General features: G+C 49.8%; 1 protein-coding gene across 3 annotated transcripts in view; it reads right to left on the bottom strand.

Moving 5' to 3' along the window:
* SV2B (synaptic vesicle glycoprotein 2B) overlaps positions 1 to 7,102 on the bottom strand; it is a 210,023-nt gene that overhangs the window by 180,751 nt on the left and 22,170 nt on the right. Inside the window, exon 1 of one of the 3 annotated variants that reach the window (XM_040493737.1) lies at positions 6,329 to 6,427. The exons of 1 other annotated variant lie outside the window; for it this stretch is intronic. The gene's annotated coding sequence lies outside the window, so the exon portion shown is untranslated. Of the gene's footprint in view, positions 1 to 5,589; positions 5,770 to 6,328; positions 6,428 to 7,102 lie in introns of those variants that run through there. One more of the 3 variants, XM_040493738.1, reaches the window with a different exon arrangement.

Below are 7,102 nucleotides of genomic sequence, written 5' to 3'. Positions count from 1 at the left end.
CTCTCTCTCTCTCTCTCTCTCTCTCTCTCTCTCTCTCTCTCTCTCTCTCCCTATCTCTCATACACACACAAACACACGCAGAAGAAACCACTCTCAATTATAGTACTTCCTTTTTTTTTCATTCCCTCCCTCTCAATATCATGGTGAACAAAACCCACTCTCACACATATCCAGCCACACCATGGAGAGGAACTGGATAGCACTTAGAATTTGAGAATTTTAGCACCCTCCCCCCTTTCCAATAAAACCATTGCCTATTTCTCTCCTTTTATAAACAGGAACACATTATGCAAGATGCTGTAGATGTGGGATTTTTCAAGTGAGCTGGTGACACTCTTTCACTTGGCATAAAGTTGATTTAAATAAATCGCTCCCTTTTTCAAGATTCTTCCCTGCTCCTGCTTAATCTTAAATTAAGAGCAGTACAATAATAACCAAAGAACATCACACCCCTGAATTTCAGCCACCTCTCTCTGGAAGATCTTGTCTCCTTTTTTGAAAGTATGAGCTATTTTTTGGCTTCCATTTGTTTCTTTTTCTTACTTGTCACCACACACTGCTTTCTGTAAGATATAAGCAATTGGAGCCTTTGTATTTAAAGTCTGTTTTTAGTCCACGAGATCCACAATAACGCTCCCACGAGACTTTGGAAAGAAAGGGAATAACTTCAGAGAGTTACACTTCAAGATCCACTGAAGCAAGGATGTGCAGTCACCTCCAGTGATTAAATGGTTCCATTCATTCATTCAGTAAATATTCATTGAGCACATAATATGTGCCAGGCAATATTCTGGGCACTGGTGATACAGCAATGAATTGGCTTGCTGAGGGGACAAATAAATAACATGCTAACAACACTCAAATCTGCATCTCCTTCTCGAACCCCTTCCTTCAACTCTAAACTCACATATACAAATGTCTACTTAAAATCTCCCATTGGACAACCAGTTGACCACATAACTGTTCCTTCTCCATTTCAGTAAAGGGCCTCTTACAGTTGCTGAAGTCAAAATATGTGGTCGGGTGGCTGGGTGGCTCAGTCGGTTAAGCATCTGACTCTTGATCTCCACTCAGGTCATGATCTCACAGTTCATGAGTTTGAGCCCCATATCAGGCTCTGCACTGACGGCAAGGAGCCTATTTGGAATGCACCCTCCCTCCCTCCCTCCCTCTCTCTCTCTCTCTCTCTGCCCCTCCCCTGCTCTTTCTCTCTCTCTCAAAATAAATAAACTTCAAAAAATATGTGGAGTCATCCTTGACTCCTTTCTTTCCCTCATACCCTAAATCTACCAATCAGCAAGCCCTGTCTTCTCCATCATCAAATATATCCAAAATTTGACCGCTTCTCACAGTCACCACTCTCCACCTTGGTCCAAACCACCACCTTCTCTCGCCTGAAGAACTACAGTAGCCTCCTGGATGCTCTCTCTGTTTTCATTCTTGAACCCCTAGAGTCACTTATAAGGTTAAATCTCAAGGGATCATTGTAAAACATAAATCAGATCATGGAAACCAGTGCTCAAAATTCTCCAGTGATTCCCCATTTGCTCAGAGAAAAAGCCAAAGTCCACACAAGGCCCTACAAGACTTTGTATTACTAGCTCCCTGCTACTTCTCTGACCTCAGCTTTTACCATGGTCACCCTCTCAGTTCCTTCTACATGAGTCTCCTTGCTCTTCCCAGAACATGCCAGCACCTTGTTGCCTCAGGGCCTTTGCACTTATTGCTTCCTCTGCCTAAAAGAGTCTTTCCCCAGATATCCATCTGGCTCACTCTTTCACTTCCTTCATGTCACCTTGACCACTTTGTATAAAATGCCCACCACCTACTCAACCCTGTCCCCAACTCCCACTCAACCTGACGCTTCCCATCCTCCCTTCCCCGCTTGATGTCCCGCATTACACATTTACTTATTTACTTCCACATTATTTGTCTCCCCCAGCTAGAGTAAATGCTTCACGAGGATGGACATTGTATTTTTATTGCTGTATACCCTGCCTGTAACACGCCTGACACATAGAGAACACTCAACAAACGGCTGGCCAATGAATGACTATCTAAAGGTATATATGTCTAAAGTTGGTCAGCCACAGAAACACAGAGAAAAAGAAAAAGAGGAAGTTGCAGGCATTGCCCTTTCAAGCAGAGTTCAGGAGAAAAGGAGCCTTAGCCAGGGGACTCTAAATATTAAGGTCCCTGTAGCAGTAGATCGATGGCAAAAATATCCCTAATTCTTCCCTTCCCTGTATCCAATGTGACTATGTAGCTCCTCTCACCAAGAAGTGGAGTCTATTCCCTGCTCCCTCACTCTGCACTGGCCTTATGACATCCTGCCAATAGAAAAGGATGAAATGATAGTGTGCTAGCTATAAGATTAGGCCTCCAGAGATCATGCCAGTTTCCACTCTCTCTTGGATTCCTGTCACCACTGTGTGAACATGCCAAGTCACCCCGGCTGAGGCCATCCCAAAGCAGCTAGCCCTCGGCCACTCCATCAGCAGACCAAAATCACATGAGCAAACCCACCAAACCAGGCATAAGCCCTATCTGCAAACTTCCCAGCCAACCAATAGACGTGGGAGAAGAATACTATCTGGTTGTTTTGGGGCAGGTTTCTTCTGGAGTCCCATTAGCAGTATCAGCCCTAAAACATGTGATCTTACTAGGGTAGGCATCTAAGCTGCTCTGCTCTGCGTGCATGCTCATTGGGATACTTCCTCCTTATGGTTTAGACATCAGGAGGGGGCTGGCCATGCCACACAGCGTCTCAGCCGTTTCAAATCAGTAGATTGGCATGCCATTGGGCAAGGTCACTGTGATGTGGCCCAGAGAGACAGATGAGGTTTGCAAGGCAGCAAAACTAAAAACCGGACCTCAGAGGGGAGAAATTCACCCAGGTAAATGTCACCTTCTGAGGTATCGTGGGAGACACCCTGCCAGTCACTCTTACGGGGACCCAGCCACATCATATCCTATTTCACAGAGACTTTGACAAGATTCTCAGACATCTCTCCACGGGACACCTTGCAGTAGCCCCACTGTACCAAGACCAGTGGTTGGAGCTCTCAAATCTGCAGAGGAACTAAGTCTCAAGGGGACAGAGCAGCAAACTGTGGTCTTCATACTAACCATACAAGATAAAAGCTTCGAATAAATGCATCGAATGATACTAGGCAAGTGCATTCCATGATCCTCTGCAGGTGAGTCTACTTCCAATCAATTCTAACACCTTCCATAACCACAGAAACTATATCGTCCTCAAAGAAAACAAATAATAACTAGCAAGAGCAACATAAGCAGGGCTGTTTAGTAAAGGTGACACGTTCTTTTATAATTGGGGGGGGGGGTGGAGAGGAAGAAACAAACATAACATTAAGGTTCCAAAAGAAACTCAAATACTCTATCTGGAGGAAAGATATCTGAACACTGTTTTGCCCTCCTCCCTCATTCCTGTGCCCCTGGTTGCCTTGCAAAGATTTGTACCTCTGCTTGCTGCATCGGCTTATGTTCTGAGTGACCACAGGAACCTATACCTTCTAAACATAGAGTGTAGGATCTCAGCCGATTCCTTAAACAAGAGCTGGGGACATGAAGCTTAGTGACAAATATAAATCATGAGAGGCAATATCCCAGTGACCTTGCTGCGTCCACCCCCTCAAGTCCCACTGCTGATCCCCTCACTCACTCAACCACAGCCTCCTTGGCCTCCTTTCTGATTTTCCTATGAAAACATCTCTCTCCTATTTCAGGGTTTTTGCAGGTGCTGTTGCTCTGCCCGGAATGCTTAGTCTCTGCATCTGGCTGGCTCGCTCCCTCACTTCCCCAGGGGTCTGATCAAATGTCATTTATCAGCAAAGCCTTCCCTGACCCAGCTGCATAAAAAAAAAAAAAAAAAAAAAAAATCCTTACCCCACCCTCTGGCAGAACTCCTCATTCCTCTTACCCTGCTTTATTCCTCTCCATTAGAACGCATCACTGGCTGATTCACTTTCTAGTTACTTAGTTATTTGTTGTCTCACAGACACACACACACACACACACACACACACACACACACACACACACTCTAAGTTCTTTCAGGATAGGGGCTTCATCTAGTTCAGTTCTGCATTCCCCACACATAAAGCAGTCTCTGGACACCTAGTAGGTACTCAATAAATGAACTGCAATTTCTTGACCATTTACTTAGTGCCAAGCAATTTATGTCTGAAAATTATTCAACAAGGAACAAATATTCTTTAAGCATCCACTATGCAGCTATTGTAACAACTCTTGTTATCCCCACGTTACAGATCAGAAGATCAAAGCTCAAAGAGAGGCTATGTAACTTGCCCAAGACTGTTTGCCCATCAAAGCCCAGGCGCCTTGCAGAGGCCAGCCTGCTTTTCAAACACCTTAATGACGGTTCGGATTTCCAAACGCATGTGATACGCATCTCTGCCAAGCACGCATCACACAAAAGCTCTCATTTCTCATCACCCACCGCAGCTTCTGTGCAGGAAGAAACATCCATTAGATTGGATTTTCCTCTCCCAGAGAGCAGGCTGGTAATAACAGCTTCCTTTTTCCTTTCCTTTCCACCCATTGAGACATAATCAAGGTCAGACCTTTCCTTTTGAACTGGGCTGGCACAAGTACAGACAGGTCAGGGACACAAGGGGGGAGAAGACAGAAGTTCATGTGCTCTGAGAATCCCCCAGAAATTTCCAGAATCCTTGCCTTTGAGAAGTACTGCTTCAAACCCTTGTTGGTCCTGGAGTTTAGGAAAACAATGAATTTAAAAAAAAAGAAGAACCTGACGGGCATTGTGCACACTTCTGTGTTTTGTGTCTGCTGGGTCTGGGCATACAGCACAAGCGCCCGCCCTGAAGTGACTTGCAGAACTCTTGCCCATCCAGTCGCCCACCCAGTAGGTAGGATGTTGATAGGGTGGGAGAGCGATGTGGGTCGCTCACAGCCCAAGGGACCAAACAGAGGGACACAATCCCTGCGGAAATCCTTCCGTGGCATGCCTCATCTGTGAGCACTTCGTTTTCAAAACAATCGACTGGCACAATTAATTCCTCCCTCCTCCCTGCGCCCGACACTCTTTTCTCCCACCTGCATGACTGAACTCACCACACTTCATTATTACAGGTGTTTCTCCCTGACCAGGTGTGATGAGCTTCTGGGGAACGTGGACTTTGTTTTCCTCACCGCTGCATCCCCAAGGACTAATCCAGCCTCTGACACATCCTAGGTGCTGGATGAGTATTTGCTGACTCAAGAAAGGTGCAGAATGAGCCTGTACCGGACCTGCTGCATTGAGTGGAGCCCGCAGGACAAGCCACCACCTCTTCTGGAAAGGGCAGGAGGCAGAAACATAGAAGAGGTCCAGTACAGCAGAACGACCCCGGAGCTGGCAGCAATGCCCAGTTCTCCCCGCGACACACACCTCTCGCGCCCCTCAATCGCCACTCCTCGGACCTCAAAGCCACCCACGTTGACCTCCCAAACCGGCTTTAAGAAAACAAGCAGGGACCCCCTTGCACCCCACCCCACCCCACCCGGCTGCTCTTAGCAGAGCCCAAGACAACGACGTTAAGTTACCTTGAAACAGAGCCAGACTGCATCTGCAATTGGTTCAAGGGTCGGGTCTCAGCAGTCCTGCTGGACCCTGGACAGCAGACACAGCTAACACCCGTCTGCGGAAGAAACGGCTGTGCCTCGCTCCTCCCTGGCTAAACGCGTTTGCTCACCCGTCCCTGCAGAACAAATGATGTTCTTTTCCTTGCGCTAAAATCCATCTCTAAACAAATCCTCTCTGCCTCCCTAAGAAACGGCTCCCACGCCCGCGGGGGGCGCCCTCCACATACAGAGACACACACTCGCCGACTGACCCCAACCCAAGCCACCAGGTGTAAGCAGGTTTTTCCTCCGTTCTTTAGGAACAGACCGCCCCCCACCCCCAGGCAAAACCCATCTGCTTGGAAGAGAACTCAAACGAAACGCCCTGGCTGGGAAGCCTATGCAAACGGAGTTAGCAAATGTCAGTAGCCTAAGTTGCAGAACTGCGTGGCGCTAACAATTCAAACCGCGTTTAAAAAACAGCCCTTGGGGATGCCACCTTCAATGAAGCGCGCAGCCGCAGGCAGCCGGCAGTCCTCGCCGCTCTGCGCCTGCTTTCCAAGACTCTCCCCTGGCTTTGGTGCCATTTACTATCAACAACATTCACAGGGAGCAAGCGGGTACGTTGCGGCCCCGCAGGCGAGCGGGGGAGGCCCCTGCAGCGCGGGGTCGGCGCCCGGCCGGGTCTGCAAGCACCCGAGCGAGAAACGGCGTCGCCTACCTGGGTGGGAAATCCGCGGGCAGGAGGGATGCGGGAGCGGGTGCGGGTGCGCGCGGAGCGGCGTCTGCGCTGGCGGCTCGGCCCCGCAGCTCCGGCCACCGCGGCGCTGGGGCGATCCCGGCGGAGGCAGGAGTCCGCGGCTGTCACACCTGCATCACGGCGCCCACGCCGCCGCCGCCGCCGCCGCCGCTGCCGCTGCCGCTGCCGCCTGCCCAGGCGCGGCACGCAGCGCGCCCCCGCCACTCCGAGAACCGAGGGCGGGCGGCTCCGGGCTCCTCGGTGCGGCGGGATCAGATCCTAACCCGCTTTCTCGGTCTGGGCATTAGCGGCATCCGCTGCAGGCAGCTCCCTGCTTCTAAATCCCTCCTGATTCCAGGCGGAGTGAATGGGAAAGCTGGCTGGGAAGGGGGCCGCCGGGGCCCCAGGCTGTCTGGATTTGCAGACCGATAGATGTCAAACTTCTTATTCCTCGAGTTCCGAGTTTGGTAGCCAACCGATTCCGGGAGTCACCTCGCTTCGCTCTCTCCACCCCGCCTGGAGCGAGGGGGCGCTGTGTACTCTGGATGCCCTCTCACCAACTCCGAACTAGGACGCATCAGAGGACCGGACTCAAATTCCTGGCAAGGGGAATCCTCTGCTAATTTCATCGCCCAACTATCTTAGATAATGGATGCAATTACACCGCTCTGTCTTGTTACCTCATCGGGGAACCGAGAAGAACCTATTTGGCGAGTGGGAAGAAGGAGCAAGACGCGGGGGGGGGGGGGGGGGGGG

Source organism: Herpailurus yagouaroundi, unplaced genomic scaffold, assembly GCF_014898765.1.
Source record: "Herpailurus yagouaroundi ecotype Mexico unplaced genomic scaffold, PumYag 185, whole genome shotgun sequence".
Classification (NCBI taxonomy): Eukaryota; Metazoa; Chordata; class Mammalia; order Carnivora; family Felidae; genus Herpailurus; species Herpailurus yagouaroundi.
Note: the sequence above shows the minus strand (reverse complement) of the source record. Positions and strands in the feature narration are given on the sequence as shown.